Source organism: Anser cygnoides, chromosome 8, assembly GCF_040182565.1.
Source record: "Anser cygnoides isolate HZ-2024a breed goose chromosome 8, Taihu_goose_T2T_genome, whole genome shotgun sequence".
In the NCBI taxonomy this organism is placed as follows: domain Eukaryota; kingdom Metazoa; phylum Chordata; class Aves; order Anseriformes; family Anatidae; genus Anser; species Anser cygnoides.
In genome coordinates this window covers 19,920,991-19,940,516 of record NC_089880.1, presented here as the reverse complement: position 1 = coordinate 19,940,516, position 19,526 = coordinate 19,920,991, and the positions used below count along the sequence as shown (strand labels likewise).

Genomic DNA, 19,526 nt, shown 5'->3' with positions numbered 1-19,526 from the left:
CTTGAGTCATTTTTAATCAAAAAGATTATCTGTGTGACAGTTAAGTGGGTTTGGGATTAAACTATCAAAGGGTCTGTCTCTTTTGTGTATGTTTGCCTATTAGCAGTAGGTACTTGGCACAAGGATCCTATGTAGGTTGCAGCCACAGACAGACGCTTGTGCTGCATACACCCTTTTCTGCAATGTTCATTAGGCAATAATATTGTCAAAGGTAAGTGTTTACCAGCAGCTTTAGTCTACTTAAAACCATTTTAGCCTGGGGCTGATCTTGTGAAGAAGGCTTGGGGGAAGGGCAGAAAAGAGGCATAACATTTCATTTTTCATGAAAACAAATGTATTCAGCCAGTATCCTGATTTGAGGTAATTTATAACTCAAAATTTGCATGCTAAGTGAAATTGTAATTATTTTTATTTTGAGGCCAAGCGTGTGATCTACACTATAAGTGAAGGCAATAGGACAAAGGCTTGGACCTTAAGGGTTACTACAACAAAGACAGTAATAGATTACTTTGGGGAAAATTCATTTTTATGCGTATAACCATATACACCTCAATGAATTTTTCCTGACTTGTTTGGAATGTAGCATTACTCTGCTGATTATGGATTTCCCTTATGTAAATGTTAATTCAAATATAAATATATTTTAAAGTTGGGTGTCTATTGTTTAAGGAATGGGAAACTGAGCTTCCTCATATTACTTCCTGTCAATATTGCAAGGCTTTTTTAATCCTGAAAACAAGATAAATGTCTCAGAAGAAAACAAATTGTTCAATATAATTAATACAAGTTTAAGGAAAAAAAAAAAACACTTCTAATTTCTTACTCTATCTGTGTTTAATGAATAAAGATTAAATGCACATTACTTTGAACAGTCACAACATGTAGATTTTAATCTAAAAATGGACTTTTCTCTGTGTATGTTAAGAAATTATATGTTATCTCAAGTTATTCCTAAATACGTAATATTTAGCGGTAGTGTTTAATTAAATATATAGCCATTTTGTCATGAATTTTGAATTCCATAACTGTTTTTGATATATAAAAAATCATGTTTTAGATAAACTGAGAACATAAAAGAACTATTAACATATGTAGAGGACCGCTGCAGCTAAAAACAGGAGACAAAAGATAGTTCTCACTTTCCTCTCAATTAAAACTCTGTGCAATTATTCTTTTAGATTATAGATCTCTTTTGGGATTCTGGTTACACAGAACTTTTTGGTTCATTTCACAGGAATAATATTCATCTTAATTAGCAAAAACAATTGATGGGCTTTTCTCTTTTTTACAAGAGGGAGTTCACTCGGTGTACTGATTACGAGTAGTAGATTATCCTGATAAATGAAAAGTTCTTGTCTTTCTGAACAGCAGCTGAATATGTTATCTGTCTTCAGCCTTGTAGCTTCTTTGTTAGGCATCACCTTGTTGAGACAGAATGACTTACTTGGTAAGTGGTTGACCCGATTTTTTGTCTGGCACCCTAACATTGCTGGGCATTATGCCAAGCTGGATCTGTAGCTATTTATGACGGCATTCAAGGTTCAACTATGCAAATCACAACTATTAGCCAAAAAAGCATAGCAGATTTGTTTTTTAAATATTTCCATAGCTCACAAGGTCAAAGTAATTGTTTTCACAATTTTTAAATATAGTTTTGTAAGTAATGATCTGTAATGTTTGAAGAGATTGTCACCTTTTAACATTTTATTTAGACTGAATTAGACAGAACATAAACATTTTTCCTCATGTGTTACAAAATAATTGTATGGAGCAAAGGAAGAAGAGACATGAGATGAAGTGAACAAACATATATCTTTTTATCTGTCTTGTGAGTAGCTTGGCTGCTCTGTGCAGAATTACAATAAAGGGAAGCTGAATTATGCCAAAGAGTCTTTGGAGAATACAGTCTTCTTCCAAAAGCCTACCCTGATGAGGACGGTTGCAGGAAGCTATAGCCCAAAGTTCTCCCCGGCCTTCAGCTCAGGCAGCTCCACATTGTCTGCACATCTGCTCTTAGTGTGGAATCAGATCTGAACCCTTGGCCAGTTGATCTGTATGTACTCAAAAACATTTATGCCTCTGTTCTTTCCCACCCCTTAAGATGGTGCATACCCACCAACTTCGTGATGAAGCATAGTTCCAGCCAGAGACAGGGTGCTAAGTCCCAGGAGACCTGTTCTTGCACCGTGCAGTGAACTGCGGTGGTCTGCTGGGCCTTCGGCCTAGCCCAACACTCAAAGATTCTGAGACAACATAATATAAATAGGCAATAGCTAAAATGTAATATGCAGTATGTGATAGAGAACTGTATAATGACAACATGTAATGGACTGTATGTAGTAGACAATACAGTAAATAGCAACATTTCCTCTTAGAGAAAGGGGAAGTAGATTTAGGTACGAACAGCACACAGTGTGTCTTCTAATAGAGATTTTGGGCGTAATTTGGATTTGGTCTGTATTTTGTGACAGAATCTGAGAGGGGATCACATGTTTATTCACCGGGTGAGCACCCTTCACATAACACCAATGGCTGCTTAATTTAATGATTGCAACATGAAATAATTAACAAGGCTGAACCTGTGGTGCAGAGTATTTCTTTGATATGAAGGATTAACCTTAAAAAGTATAAAATAAAATGAAACAGATATCAGAGTTGTAAGGAAAAAAGTGTTTCAGATTCTGTTGGCTAAGAAAAACAGTTTGAGTGTTCAGTAACTGTGGCTGAGTGTAGTTTTCATCTGTGAGATAATTTTTATTCATCATCTGAGTTTTGTGGATTGAAGTAAAATAATGTGTTTCATCAGAAGTACAGGAGATCACGTTAATGTTTGAGGGCACAATAAAGCCAATCAAGATAAACTAACTGGTCAAAGTCTGATTTCTGTTTTTGAGTTACCATCCAGTCAGAGCAGAAGTACTCATTGATCTTAGTGGGGTTTCTTCCCTTAAGAACTACAGGACAGAGACTGTAGGGATTTGCTGAATCATCCGTAACAATATTTCCCCCATATTTGTCCTAACAGGGTGTGGAAGAGGCTGCCAACAAAGTAGAGAAAATACATTAAAGTGGGATTAAAAATCTAGCTTGAATTGGGCATATGGAGATTTTCCATCAAATTCATAGGGTTTGCGCAAAGAAGTAGAGTATGAGCCTTCTTAATACAATGCAAAGCCCCAGAATTTATTCATGGTTAAATTTCCATGCTTTGGTCAATCCTTTTTTAAAGAGTCTCTTCTCCAAAGAAAGGCACAGAGCACTGTGTTATGGTAAACACCAGCAACTCTGTCCACAGTCAAATCTAAATAATACTTAAGAAACTAAATCCAAAACATTAGCAATAAAAATACTTAGCATGTATTTCTTTCCTGGGAGCCTACATGGAAATTGAATTCCACTGAGCTGCACTTACACGGCACAGAATTCAATTAAAAAAAATCCGCCTAGATTCCATGCTGTGAAAAGCCCTTGCAAATTTATTTTAGGGACTTCGGGTGTGGAGCCTGGACATAGTTTTATTTTATTTTTAATGGAATCAGTCTTAATGTCTAAGGTTATTCTTTACTTGCCTCTGCTGCACAGTTTTCACATATAAGCCAACTGAGGACAACTCGTTATTAAAGAAGTCGGCAGGTGTCCTGTGCTCTGAAACATATTAAATAAAGAACTCAACGGGATCATGTTGACTGTAAGCTCCACAAAGGAATTAAATAATGAAGACAGAAGCTCTTCAACAACGACCATTTATGCATAAGTAAAAATGTCTCATCGGAAGATGGAAAGTTCTCTTACAAATTTTTACTGGAATCTCTATTGTGGTATTTTCTGAAAACATGCGGTCTATAGATTTTAGAGTCTTAAACTTTCTGACCTGAGTCTTATGCAATAAAGTCATCAAAATGGCAGGAATTGAGGAGCCAAAATCTGCCCTTCTCTATTCAGCTTCACTGCTCAACAAAACAGCCATTGCAAAATGGCCTCGTTATCACTCTGAAGTTTTTGAATTGCCTTACCCATGTCAATATTAGTATAGAGTAGCTGTGGAAAATACAAAGAAAAGAGTAGAAAAGAGTCTATTGTATCTTTCGTTAATATAATTCTAATGTATAAAGCCCTCCGGCCATGGTAACATTTAAAATACAGTCCCCCTTGAGATTTAAAGGGTATTGGGATAAGGTAATTTTAAATCACATTAGAAAGGTTCAAAAATAATATAAATACAGTTTTGAACTTCCCATTGATTCTGAGTTGTTGAATAATTGCACCAGACAAATGTCTTTAGAGTGGGCCTTAATACAAGAAATCACAAAATGTATTGGATTTTCACTTATTAAAAAATGTTGTCATGCAGTAATTGTTTGAAGAAAATTGACAATTAAGAAATGTAACTAAATCCCTTTTTGAACAAAAATAAAACTTGATTTAATTCTCTTTGAAAAAAAAATGTCAACTTCAATAGAGGTTGGTCTGAGCATCTCAGACTCGATTGGAAAATAAATTATGCTAAGTGCATCCAGACTCACCCAGCATCTTTAAGAAACAGAGTGTTCATAATGAACCAAAGTCTTCCGACAGCTTAATATGACTTTGAAATAACTAATATTAAAAAGAAAAAAAAAACTACAAAACCTTTGTTGACCAGGTGTTTTCCCTTTTTGTCAATACAGTATATTCCTATAATGACCATCCCCATGCTCTGTCATTAAAATTTGAGCTTTCCTTTCAGGCGCTCTGCCTCAGACATGTGGAATTCTCATCTGCAGTTTTTACCCTCCGTCTCCAAGTTAATCACACCGGGCTCCAGGAGCAGCAGCTTGCTGCAAACAAAACTCCACACTCTGGGAAGTGGTGATTTAGTATGAATTTACAATTAAAAACTCCTTCTCCAAAACTTACCCTCGATTTTAATACAAGGCATAGGATGACACATTTCCTTATAGCTGCAACTTCTAAGTTACTATTGTTGATGAGATTTAACAGGCATAAGTATTTGCAGGACTGAAAATATGGTCTCAGTTCAGCAAAAATTTTCTCACCAAAGCCTGTATGTTTGCAGAAATAGGGCCTCAGCTTCTTCTATGTTACAGGTGAAAAAGAAGTATGAGGTTCTGAAGTCCATTCATGATACCATTCATTCCCACCAAAAAATTATTCCATATGCATATTCATTCTCTCAAGAAAGAAAGAAACAATTCAGTAACGTTAATTCTTCCGTAGGCGTAAGATAAACTTTACTTGAATGAGTTACTGTTTGCCAATCTCTTGTTGTTAGCCTAATGCCTCTTGTATGGGTAATTTTGCGTTTAATAGAAATATTTCTCAGAAAGTTCAGATGAAATGGCAGAACTAGTCCAGTTTTATACACTTCAGCCTCAGTATATGATGGAAAATTTTTCTCTTACCATTTTCTCAAACCTTCGTATTGCTATGTCAGGTCCCCCAGCACAGCAGTCCTCCTCCTTTCTTAAAATGAAGTATGTTCACATCAGCCTGCCTGGGTCAAAAATTCTGCCAGTGCTGCTTCATGCGAGCCCACAACCCAGTGCAAAAATACGTGTAACGGACCATATGCTATACATATCAACGGCTGCACTAGTAAAAGTGAAAGCGGAATTTGGAGCAATATAGAGACTGAGAGTTATGCTTGTGGCTTTGTCTATATGACTGGCTAAGGCTATAATCCAAAGTCAAAGAAGGCAGTAGGGAATTTGCTCTTGAAGATCTCTTGAGTGAAGCACAAATGGCAATCTCTTAAGTGCACTGGAAGAGTGAGTGACCAAATAAATTGAATGCATTCAATCACTTTTAAGACATCTCATCCATGTGTAGCATTTTGATCCTGTGCTTCAGTAAATGTATGATTAAATTTTTATTAAAAGGTAATGCTCCTGTTTTAATGATAGTTAATTATATATAATTAAAATGAAAGGATTAATAATATTAAACATTTCATCAGAGGTAAAGATAAATATAAATACATATATTGTAGTATGATTACATATGAATATATAATATTGAGCATATATTATTTTCAATGCATTATGTAAAATAGTAAATGAATAATATAATTTGTAAAATAAAATTATATTCTGGGTATTATGTAAATCAAAGGCCTGGTTCAGCACTTGTGTGTTCATAAAATCTATTTGATTTTTTTTGGGTGCAATATGCAACAAATAATTGAGGCCCGTATGAAAAAGATGCTTGCACTTTATTGCTATATCACCTTTCCATGTGAAAAGTGAATTACAATGCTAAATGATGTACTGTTTGGCCTCAAAAGAAATCTTTTGAGGAGTCATGGATTAGAATTTGGAAAAGCCTCATTTCCAGCTAACCCTGAAGCCATGCATCTTTATAGGCCTAACTTCTACTGATTTTCAGAATCTTTACTTCAGGCCTTAAATATTCATACACAGGGTACTGCTCTTGCATGCCATTTGCTTATATCTTACATATATAATCTTATTTTGCCTCTTTTTAATAAAATTCTGTATTTAGTAAAGCAACATTACAACTTGATTTCTCATAGATACACTATATTTTAGGCTATAACACTCATTCCAGTTGTCATTTCTGCCATTAAATACAGAAAATCTGTATCTCCAGATCTAAATGCAATGAATCCACTGAGCCTTTGTCCTGTAAAATTTTGTATATTAACATAGTTTAATAAGCTGAGAAATGTATTACCTTTTTAAATAAATCTTTAAATTGTATAGTTTTTTAATCAGAGAGATGTTTTGGTCTCTGCAAACTATATGGAACTAGTATTTGTCTAACAGGACCTTAAGACCCGTTGAAGAATTTTAAGGATTTTTATGAACATCTGCATGCATTCTTTAGCTAGATTTTGGCATAGTTTCAGTGTAAATCCAGTACAACTCAATCAGTTTACTTTATAATTAAAAACAAGGAAATAGTAACAAAAATACATAATATATGGTACTCGTGTTTATAATAGAAACATCCATAAAGAAAGAAACATGTTCTAACTCTTCTCATTACCCCAAAGGGAATTGCATCTTTAATCACACAAAGCACAACGGCTTTCTAATTTTGTTTAAAGTGTTTCAGTACTTACAAAAACCAGATCAGGTTATTGTAAATCTAGAGCAAATTAGAATCATTGGCCTCTGCTCAGCTGTATTCAGGAATACTATGTAAATCATAAATTTAATGGCATACTAAGACACACATCTGTTTCTATTTTGTAGAAGTTAATAATCTAACTTCAGAGTATTTAAACATTACTTTCATTAACTGGAAAATTGTGAAAAATAGAGACTGCTATAAGTCACAATGTGTTACTGCAATATGCTAAGGAAAATGCAAAAATTGCAGACCTGTACAGTAAAGACTAATTTTCTGAGAGATATGTGCCATTGTCTGTTTCATGACCTTGCATCTCCTCTGTTTACTTAGAAAAACATCACTTATACTAACAGAGCTGCATTGCTAAGTAGAATCTGCACCTGCACATAGTAGATTTTAATATATATTTTTAGTAGCAAATGTCTTTCACAGCAAGGAATAGATGATGCCTAAATTCCCTAAACCTATATAATGACCCAATGACTTTTCTTACAGTAAACTGATAAAAATTTCTTCTCCATTGATCAATTTCAAGTATATATTTATTTTTACAAAACTTACTTTGTGCTCTAGGATGTACTGTTCTTATTGAAACGTTTAGTTTATTCACAAATTAACACACAATCTTATATTGTATCATAAATTGTCATGCATAATGTATATAATTTGCATAGATCCCATTGGGTGTGTTTTGTTGGAGAAATGCATCACTCTTTTCAACTTTCAGCCTTACAGACACGATTTTTTTCAAAGAAAACAAGTGAATTAACAAACATGTACTAATCTTTTTGAAAATGTATTTGAATTCAGTTGTAAGGCAGAACAGAGCTGGCCTGCCAGCTTTAGCACTGTAATAAAAAATCTAATTGGTAAGGTTTGGCATGATAATGGATTGTAAGGTGATAAATTTTGACCAATAAATACCTTGGAAACTCAAAAGTTGGTTGCATTAAGTGGTAAAGTCAAAATATGCAGGATACTAAAGTATATCTTTATTCATAAAAATTACAATGTCAAAAACATAATTTTCTAATAATCTGTTTATTTAAAGACATACAAGTCAGATGTCATTTATGTGCTGTTTTGCTTGTGCTAAAATTACCTGCGGTAGTAGATACTTTGCATTAAAGCTTAGGGTGCATAAAGTTGAATGGGATTTATGTAAATAACTGTATGAATATGTATCTCAGCTTTTACCAGTGCTAATTTAAATGAGCTGTATTTGAGAGGGAATTATATTAATATATACAACTGATAGGGAATTTGCACATTCATTTTACTATCAACAAAAATTCTAAAGAAAGCAAACTAGACCAATGCATCCATAATAGAGAGGATGGAAAGAGAAAACAGAAAGGCAGAACCGGACACCTAAATGGTACAATGCAAATTTGTGGTTTATTCCTGAGTAAGATTCAGTGGTTGCATATGCAGGAAATTCTCCCTGTCCTGTGCAAATGCATACAGAGTTCCCGCTTTGCTTTTCAAGCATGCAATAAAAGCTTAAGTGTGTTGTCTTACTGATATATTACGTGCACTACTGTGACTTATCAGACACAATACAAAATATCATATTTTGGTGCTGATTATTCAACAGACAGCAGCCAGTGCTCATAGTGGGATGGGAAATAGCATCTTAATTATTGAATATATTTTAATATTTCTAATTAGCAGTAGTACTAAACAGTCAATCGATGTTCCTCACAACAGGAGCAACGTGGTAGTAATATCATTCTTTGACTGCAGTGTTTTTAGAAAGGCGTAACCATACCTTCAATCAGATTCAAATACTATTTGTCAAAAACATCGAGGTCTGTCAGAAGTAAATGATCATTTAATTAGAGAAAAAAAGGTGGAATATCTTTGATCCCTATACTTTAGTGATATTAATTCCCATGTGCTGCAGGTGTTTGTAATGTATAACAAATCATTACTGAAACAGAGGCTTTTATAGGCAGTTTCAGTGAAGGAAAATGACTGTTCTTACAGCTGCCAGAGTTACACCTGGCAATGTAATGCAAGCATGACAAAACGTGAACTAGAAGATGTAAGCCTGGAAACAAATCTGGGTTTCCCTCTCTATTCTCTGCCCATGCCATCCAAGATGGATTGCAAAGCAGTACTGATGTACCGAGTGGATGGGGAGGGGGAAAGAACGAATTTGCTGCTGTTCCTTCTCTCTCTGACCAGTGATCCATGATGCGTCTTTGGTATCTGCTCCAGAGGGAGCCAATCACATAACTGTCAGCGTTTCAATAGCAATCAGTAACAAGAGGAAAAAATAGATTCTTATAAAAAAAATATAAGGGACCAAGTCCTTGGCTTAAACCACAAAACAAAATCAAAGCAAGTATAACCAATCAGCTTAGGGTTATGAGTACTTCCAGAGTGGCACGGGAAACTGAGAAGCAGAACCAGATGACATGTACATAAGGCATCACGTTGCCTTGATTAAAGCTACCAACTGAACAGTTTAAATAAAACCCAACAACAACATCAAGCAACAAAACAAAAACAAGAAGAAAAAAACAAAGCACTTGTACTTACAGCATAAAACCTGGTGGCATACTGGGAAAACAGTAAATGTGAACTAGAATATATAAGTTTGGAAGCAAATGAAGCAAATATATAAGTTTGGAAGCAACTATGGCTCTCAATCTCTGTCTTTTGATAAGGAGCTTTGAAAGCTGCAACCATGGCATGGGGAAGACGCAGTGGGAGGTTCTTTTCTTTTTGCGATTGATCCTGAACACCCTGTACTTTCATGTTCCTAACCTTTTACCATATCTCTGAACTCGATTATTGTGATTGTGGACCAGATTTTCATTTGGCGTGGTATAGAATTCCAACAACTAGACTCTTAAGAAGAAACATGGAAGGAATTTAGGCCCTTAAGTTTAAGAAATCCTCTGCTTCAATGCTGTTCAGTAGGCACTTCCATGTTTTTTTACTAAAATTTAGAGCTCTAACGCTCCTCATGCCTAATACTACTTCAGTCAAGACAAACCAGGCTAAAGAGCTCTGCGCCTACATCATTGCTAAGACTGTGAAACAAAACTGAGCAGCTAAAGGCGACAGTCATGCTCAGAGAGAACCTGGCACACACCAACACAGTTATCCTGTCACTAAACTGATCGGTAATCACCACTTTCTTTTAAATGTGTAGCTTTATTTTACAACTGGCAATTGGAGACTTGTCCAGTGTGTGAAACAGGATCAGTTCTCTCCCCTGCCTAAAGGGACTCAAATGCATCTCTCTCTCCATCTAAAGAGTTCTTTAACCCACTGCTTGATTGCAGATGGAGATATTCTCCACTTCTCCTGTTAAAGTTGTGCACCAAGCAGAAAACAATTCAGGATTCACTGGGCCAGAATGCAAGAGCACCAGAGGGAACATGACTGTAGCTTAATGATCTGGGCAGTCAGTTGGAATGGGGAGGCCTGAGTTCTGCTCGGTGGTCCAAGAATTTGATGTATTTTATCCCGTAACTTCTCAAGAAAGTAAATTTAACCATACCCTAAACATAGGTTTCTGAATCCTTATGGGTTTGTAAAACTGCAGATAAAGATGAGTATCTCTACAAATCTTGGCCTATGCTGTCAGTAATGTGGAATTTAATAATACCTAGGTTGTTTATATTAGGTTCTTGGGTAAGAACAGAAAAGCCTTCATGGATTCATAATTGCAAATATAATGGTTTGCCTTTGAATTCTCCATGCTTTGTTCATCTTTCGTGCATCACCTTTCATTTTGTGACACACATCAACGGAAGAGAGTGTCCAGCTACACTAGGTAACATTATAGTTAAAAGCACTCCATAATGGATGTAAGCTTTAGATCCACAGCTGGAGTTTGATAAAGCAAATCATAAGAGGTAGAGGGGTTTGGCATAGACAGTCAGTTTTTCCCCTATTCTGTTTCAAATCTTTCTGCTCTGTTATATCAAGCAGTAGGGTAAAGAGGCAAAGAGGTGATGAGAATACGCAGCGATCACCACACTTGCCAGTCTGAGACATGGGGCACTCCTTTGGCTGCAGATTAGTGGCTGAAAGAGATACAAAGATTTAGCAAAGTCATAGCAAATTGAAAGGGGGAGGAGGAGAAGGATCTCCCTACCTGCCAGGCAAAATTACATTTATTTTAAATAGAAAAATCTATTTAATTTCTTACTATTCTCTTGGGACTTGCTTCTTTCCTTAAAAAAAAAAAAAAAAAAAAAAGCTATTTGCTGCCTGAATGCAGGAATAATGCCTAGGCAGATATAGCAGCTGGAGAAAAGGGAACCTAGAAATGTGCAAGAGTATTTGGAGAATTGGGATCTCATGACATATCTCTTTCTCCAAAGCTCAGCGCTGTAGTTCCTTTTCTGGCATCATTGTTTCAGCTTCTGTACTGAGCTTTTCGTATGAAAACAGGGAATTGTGCTTGTCTCTTTTTAAAAGCGTTCTGCTACGTGACTCCTAACAGCTCAATCTCAAAAACTCTGAGCTTTATAAATGCCTGTACAATTAAACTGTAAACTCTTCTCCACCAGCACACACCCATAAATACCCAAAGCCCACAGTAAGGAATGTACTTCATCAATAACACAGCTCCATTGCTCCCCTACATTCACTTTTCAGAAAGTAGGGAGACAACTGCAATGAACATAAAAACATGCATCCAAGTTCACTGTTAAAAATGTTATTGATGTCTTCTTATTTCTTAATGTGATACAAAAATCACGTTTCAGAATACCTAGTTAATATGGAATACACATGCTTTGTTTCATAGCCGCATTTTCTCTGAACAAGGTTGTTTCTAATATTACTTAATTAAACAAAATTAAATTAATTTCTGTCTAAGAAACAAGAAACAACAGCTTTGTTGAATAAAACAATCTTCATTTTCTTGAAGCTATTTAAATTAAAAACATGAGTTTCTACAGTTGGAAAAAAACATCCATGGTTAAGATGTTTGAAGCCCATCAATCTCTTTAACCACACAGCTAATGTGTTCCTTCTGTTTTCTTTGAATGAAATCACCATGAGTGGTTAGATGTTGATTTAACATAAAGCAAATGGAAATGGGTGTTTCCTTAGTCATGTGTAGAATTTATTTTTTAAAAACAATTAGCAAGTGTTATGAGTAAGTCAATGATTTTGTCATTTCTTAAATAATGATATAGATTATAAGTCATTAAAATTGATTACTGAAGTAAACTATGTATAATGCAAATTCATATTACATTTATTTGTTAGGAACAGCTGCAGAATTCTCTTACTTTATTGATGACTTTATTTTTTTTTTCCCAAGCGACACTTAAATCAATTACTTAGTTTAAAAGACCGGTAATTGTAAAGATATATTTCCAAAGTTTTAAGACAATACATTAGATATTTCCTATTATGATTTATATAATTTGCACTTTGTTTTTATAAATTTGTCTGCAAAAATAATTTTCTTTTTATTTTTTTTTTCTAAATGAAACAAAATTTGTCTCTTTCAGTTTTCAGTTGAAATGGTAAGATCATATGATAGTTTGTTACTTTACCGTGTGCCAAATTAAACTGTCTTTATATTACACCAATTTTAGCTGTTGCTACTGTACTACACATATACAACCTCTCTGTCAGTCTTTGCTAATGTTACATCTAATTATACGTTCATTGATATGTTATTCACAAAAGCATATACAGGTAGGAGGAAATGCCAGTTGCTAGTATTTAAAGTTCAGTCATTTCATAAAACTCCAGTAATATAAAAATAGGTTGCATAAAATCTGTGTAAACCATTTCTCATGGGACAACTGACTCTTCAGGCAATACAAAAAATTATTTATCAAGATGTTCAAACATTTTTAAATCATCCTTTTAAGAACAGGCGTATGTAAGCTGCACTTCTATGGAAACAAACAAACAAACAAAACCTCTAATGGAGTCAACAGGATCATATTTATAGACATCATAATTTGGCTATGTTTTGCCACAAGTTAAATTATCTTTCTCAGATGCACCTTCTCCATGCAGAAAGTAGACAGTTAAATCTCTTCCAGTTGTTACTGTCCTACAGATAGTCCCTAGAAATGCTAACTGACACACAGCCCTTGTGCTTATTTCAAAAATCACTATAAATTTGCTTTTATTTTTTCAAGGACACTATCCAGCAGGTTCACCAAAGTGATTTGAGAGCAATGCACGCAGAGTATATAGCTAAACCTGGAACATCACAAAATTTAATGTTAGTGAAAGGGGTAGATAAACACATTATTGAATGATTTTGCTAGGAGGATAACATTTCTTGTAGTGGTTTCAAGCTAGATATTTTGTAATGTTGCAGCAAAGAGAGATTTTAAGGAAAATGTACTTGTCTGTATTTACTTGTGGAGTCAGTATGGAATGAGGTACATATTTTATAGGGATACAGCAAAAAACAAATAATAGGCAATTTTGATGGTGACAAGAGACTTGACTTGTTACAATTACTTTTTTTATCTTAATATTCAATGGGAATATTCAATGGGAATATATATATGGGAATAGTTGTGGCTGAGTAAAAAACAAAGGATCAGATTCAAGTATGCTAGGGGTATACGTGTATACAATTTTCCTGTTTTAAAGAAACAGATGCTGATTCATATGAAGTAAAATTAATTGCTTGAATAGTACTATTTTACTTGCCAAAAGGATATACACTTCCGCCGGGGTATTCTTATATCCTAGTCTGGATTTAATGAGAATTCATGGAAGCATGTGCTTTTGAAACAAACGCTGAAAGGTCTCTATCTAACATTTTTACCAATTGCTTAAAACTCACTTTTACAACTTAGAGTTGTAAAACTCCATTTTTGCATGTAGAAATAAATATGCTTCCAGACGTTTTTGATGAAAATGGGGGAAAATAAACTTTAGTCCTGCAGTTGAGTCCATGTAGGAGAATACACTTCAACTTCAGCAAATATTAACACAAGGCCCAATTCTGCAGTTATTTTCAACCTTTTTCGGGGGGTTAAAAAATCTTACAGAAACCAGTAGACTTTTTTTGCTCCAAATGGAAGAGTTCCTCTCTCTCACCTCCTCTCCAAGGAAAACTGCCAACCCCACATAATTTTTATTGTGTTCCTCACTATTTTGTGGCTAAGTCCTATTCTCATCAACCAAGCAAAAGACTCAGGGCAACAACAGCTTATCTGTAGTTACATTCATTTGACAAAAAGTAGGATGTGTTAATGATATATATTAAAACTACAGTAAAAAAGTAGCCAATCAATATATATATTTTTACATTTCTATGATTCCCTTTTTAAGTGTGTCTTTGTAACAGATGCACCCAATTCTCTCAATGAAAATGTTTCTAATGAAATACATGAAAATGACTTTATGATTGAATTCCAGTTGGAAATGTATAAGGGGTTATTTAGGATTCTATAAAGATAACTATATGGATATTTTCAGCAAGACAGGGCAAACAGCTATACTGGGGATGTACAAAGGACTTAAAAAATGAGGGGAAAAACACAGAAAACCTCTTCTGCTGCATTTTGCACTCACTGTAAACCATATATTTTACTTTTAGCTACACATAGTAGGGATAAAACTATCACACAGACACATGATCTTCTGTCCTCCCATGCTGAGCTGAAACTGGCCTTGGGAAGATGCTCTCAACTACGAGGGAACATCTCCTTTGGTCCTAAACGCCTGAGACTGCTCCTCTGCTGCCCAGCAGGTGCTGTGGATGGAAGAAGGCCAGCGTGGCCGTGGCATGCCCGTGTGTCAGTGACTTTTAGGTACTAATCCCTGGGATTATTGCTAGCACCCTTGAAAAATCACTGTGGTTTTGAAGAGCCCTGGACCAGTCCTATGATTCTTACTACCTCCTGTAGCAAGGTCTTTATGATCCGTTTTCCTTTTAATGTCACGTTTCTCTTAATACACGTTAAAATTTTCTTAACAGGAACACTAATTGCATAGGTATGCAGCGGAGTCCAAACGATTAAGTTAAAAAATAAACCTTTACCATTGACAAAGGTAACGACCCCGGTTTCCTGGCGTGGCGTGGGTGTTTTAAGCTGAATTGTCAATATGCTTTGGACCTGAGAGTTTAACAAGCCCTGAGTGGTCCTGCCTTCTGCCAGGGATTCTGTGGGCAGATGCAATTGAGAGGGTTTTTATTTCACTGCTGCAGCTAGAAAAGGGAGGGAATGGTTTAAAAAATAAATAAATAAATAAATAAAGCGGTGGGATTATCAGGGCAGGTTTGTGCTGCTTTGATCTTCGGCTGTGCCTCCGTTTCCCCCTCTGGGCACCGCCTGGAGCAGCCCTCGGCGGGCACTGCCCGGTGCAAGAGATCCCCCCGGGTTCTCCCGTGGGCTCCGCGTGGGCCCCGTCCCCGCCACGCCGAGCTGCGCCCCGCCGCTGCTCCCTGACCTTGGGAGCTGCGCGTCGCGCCCATCCCGAAAGGTCGGAGCGGATCCTCGCTGTTTCGCAGCAGCCCGGAGGGAAACAAAAACCCCCGCCACAATCCCAAACCCCCCCTTCTAGGACGGGGTTTTGGGCACGAAAGGACCGGCGCTAGCAGCCTGCGTTCCGCAGCCGAGCCGTGAGCCAGCCGGGGCTCCCCGCCTCGCTGCCCGGGGGGCCGCCCTGCCCCTCGCCGTGTCCCTCTCGCCTCCCCGCCGATCGCCGCCACCGGGCGCTGACCGAGGGGTCCCCGGGGGGCGCCCCCCGGTGAATTCACCGCTGCCGGGGGCGGCCGAGCGGGGCCCGCCTCGCAACTTTGGGCTGAGGGAAGGAGGGAAGGAGGGAAGCATTCCGCCAGGGTACGGCCAAGGAGAAAGTGCCGCGGAGACGCCTGCTGGCCTGCAGCGCGCCAGCAGCAGCCGGGGGAGGCGGACGGGGGGGGCGGCAGGCCCCAGGGCCCCGGCCCCGAGCCCCGGGGACCCAGGGGCGGCTCCGCGGTGGCTCCGCGCCCCTCGGGGCCGGGGGCGGCCAATGCTCGCCCGGCCGCCGGTGGCGAGTGGCCGCCCGCCCGGTGCTAGCCTTCGCCCCCCGGCTGGGAGAAAGGAGGGGGGAGGGAAAATAATGGGGGGGGGGGGGGGGGGGGAGCAGGAAGGGAGAGATTTTTGTCCTTCGCCGGTGCTGCTCTACGTGATAATATGTTTATATGATTAGCTGAGCCCAGGGGTGGGGAGCGCGGAGAGAGGGGGAGGAGATTGGAGGGGGAGGAGGCTGGAGGTGACTCCAGTTCAGCGCCGGCGGAGAGTCCGTGTCAGGACTTCGCAATCCCCAGTCACACACGGAGAGGTGCATGAGCAAAAAGGAGGCTGCGATACGATTCATTGGGATTTTTTTTTTTTCCTGGTGTGTATGTATTGCGTTTTTCCCATCGTTGCGCGTCTTACTCGCTCAGCGCCCGCTCTCCGGCCGCCGGCGGGGCAGCAGCACCGAGAGGACGAGGGGAAATAACGCCGAGCCGAGCCGAGCCGAGCCGTGCCGGAGGCCGGAATGTCATCCGGGGAGATGTAAATCAGGTCGCTGCGAACGACAGAGACACAGGAGGGGGGGCTCGTTGTAAAATTTTTGAGTTGTTCCCCGCTACTCCCGCTGCTGGCGTCGCCTCGGTTTCCCTTCTGATCGCTGCCTAGAAAGGACTCCAAAGGCTGGGCACATACAGCGCGCTGCGCCCCTCGCCCCCTCCATTTTTTTTTTTCTCTTTAATTTAATTTAATTTTTTTTTCCATCGCCTGCGTGCGGGAGCCTGGCTGCATCGTGCGTTTCGTGCGGAGCGGAGCGTCGGAAGCCGCAGGAAAATGTTGACTTAGCCCCGGAGAAGCCTGCCGGCTGGCTGCGCCGAGGAGAAGCCGCCGCCCGCTGCGCGCTGCCCCAGCCCGCCGAGCCGAGCCGAGCCGCGCCGCAGAGCCGGCCGCCTCCCGCTGCCCCACCGGCACCCAGCCCCAGCCCCAGCCCCGCTCCGCCGCCGCCCCGGGACTAACTCCCTCCTCCCTGCGCCCACCGGGGCGAGAGCTCCCGGCCCGCCTTCGGCTCGCAGACAGAGGTAAGCGGGGCTCCGCGCTGCTGCTGCTCCCTCCTGCGCTCGCTCCTTCTGGCGCTGCGGGGAAGCGCCGACCTGGCTCTGGGGCTGCCCGGCTGGCTGCTGCTCGGGGGGCCGCTCCCCCCGCCCCCAGCACTCGGCACGCACCCCCCGGGGGCTGCCACCCCGCTCCCGGCCCCCGCTGCCTGAGGAGGAGGAGGAAGGCGGGGGGTGTGTGTGGGGGGAACGCGCCCCTCGGCGAGGCCCCGGCTGCGAGCAGCGGGGCCCCGCAGCGCTGCCCGGGCTCGCCCCCTCCGGCCGCTCGGCACCGGGCTGGGGGCTCCCGCAGCGCCCCCCCGGCCTTTCCCCGCCCTCCCGCGGGCCCTGCGGCAGCCGCGGCGGCTCCGAGCCCGGCCCGCAGCGCCCGAGCCTGGCCCGGGGGGGGGGGGCAGCGGGGCCCACGGCCCCCGAGCAGGCCCCGGTGCCCCGGGCGCGGGGGGGAAAGTTGTGCCGGCCGGGGGAATAGCGACCTGTTGCCGGCGTGTTCGTGCGGCCCGGCCGAGCCCCCGCGGGGGGCTGGCAGCGGGAGGAGGAATAAATCGCCCTTTGTCGGATGTGGAGCGGGAGCAACTTTTTTTTTTTTTTTTTTCATTTAAAATTTTCTGTTTATTTTCGCGTGTAGAGAAAGCTGGGGCCATCTGGAGACAGAAAACAGAGCGTGTCATGAGGCACCGTTGCTGTGTCTGGCTCTAAAAATAACATCTTGTTGTTAGTCTGCGCTCAGCCCTGCTGGGGCTCGGGCGCGGAGCGGGGCCGTGCCGGCGCTCAGGTGCTGCGCTCCGCCGGGAGGTGCCGCGAAGGGGTCCTGAGGAGACAGCGGGCTGCTCCTCGCTCTCCTCGGCCCCCTCCCTTTGTTGCCCGCCGCTAAAGAAGGTGCCATTTCGCATCACTCTGCCCAAATTGTTGGAATTAATGCAAGTGTGAATTCTTACCGTTTGAAGGGGGGGGTATTAGCATATCAAAGGGTGCTCAGCTCCGGCTCAATTGAGAAAACTTCGGCTCGTCTTCCATTTGCTTCCCAGCAGAGGCCCAAAGGGCAGTGGGAATTCAAAAGGGGCAAAATGGGGAGGTGGATGTGGGTTATGTTGCTGAACTTTCGCTGTTTTGCGATTATGTGAGTGAAAAACAAGGTCCGGCCGCTGCAGAGCCCTTGCAAGCGCTCAGACAATTAGATCTATTGATTAATGGCTCGTTCCAGGGGGAAAAAAAAGTGACCTTTTATGACAGGCACTGTTGCATGGTTTCTGATGTCTGCTGCCTGTTGGAGGATTTAGAAAGCCTTTTCTGCCGCTCTCCTGCTTTGGGGCTGGCCTGCACGCTGCTGCGCTGGGGGACTGAATGGGGAAGACCTGCTAATGACTTCGGGAAACAAATGAAATCTTGTAATGAAAGACCTCTCCCTTCCAAGCCTTTGAAACAAATACACTTCAGTCCTTAATGGGTGGGTAGGCTGGGGTAAGAGAGATTTTTATGGAGAGTTTCAAAAGAAGTTTTGAGCCCCACCAGCCATATGCTTCCATTTCCTTTTTCTTCTGAAGTAAAGTGAAAATGAGTTTGTCTTGTAATCTCATTTCATCGGTTACGTCGTGTTTGGCGAGATAACTTAATTTGCAATTAGTGTTACCCTGTAAAAATAATTTGATAATAAATATGGTAAAGCTGCTGTGTCGATGGTAGCGTAGAACATCTACCACATTTAAAGTTGTTTTACATGGCTAAATATTTGCAGGGTTTTTTAGTCATTTGTTACTATTTCCTTGTGTCTGCAAGGGGATGTGGCCGGCCTAGCCTTTTATTATCTTTGCCAATCGATATTCATAATCTCCCAAACCAAAAGCCAACAAAAGGCAGTTCTCTATCAATAAGTTGGGACCTTCTCCAGGGACCAGATGCATCTTAGGGATTGTATTCTGCTTTGTGTCTCTGGCAAACAAAAACAAACAAACAAGCAAAAAGAAAAGAAAAGAACTTCCTATGTCTTCGTTTCCTATTCCTTCCTTCCAAACCTTTTAGTTGAATGGTACAGATACTGAAATATGTATTTTGTGCTGTTAGAAGTGCTTGGCTTTTTGGTGGGGGTTGGTTCTCCATTGGACAGTCTGGGGGGGGTAGTTTTTTGTTTTTTTTTTTCTTTTCAAGCCATGGAAGTGATGTGCCTTTAGAGTAGGATGTCTTCACTCACGCGTCAATTTCCTTTCATTTAGTGAAGGAACCGAGCATATATGGTACGCCTTGCGAAAAACCCCTGCGATTAAATAAATAATTTATATAGATATCTGTTATTTCTAAATGAACCCGAACATTTGGGCATTTTGTAAACAGATGTGTTTAGTGGTCCTAAAATTGCATGTCATTACTT

General features: G+C 40.5%; 1 protein-coding gene across 28 annotated transcripts in view; it reads left to right on the top strand.

Annotated features, from left to right (window-relative positions):
- ADGRL2 (adhesion G protein-coupled receptor L2) overlaps positions 1-19,526 on the top strand; it is a 386,104-nt gene that overhangs the window by 211,832 nt on the left and 154,746 nt on the right. For 27 of the 28 annotated variants that reach the window (XM_048059186.2, XM_067001845.1, XM_048059177.2 and 24 more), the window contains exon 1: positions 16,608-17,131. The exons of the other annotated variant lie outside the window; for it this stretch is intronic. The gene's annotated coding sequence lies outside the window, so the exon portion shown is untranslated. Of the gene's footprint in view, positions 1-16,607; positions 17,132-19,526 lie in introns of those variants that run through there. 28 annotated transcript variants of the gene reach the window in all.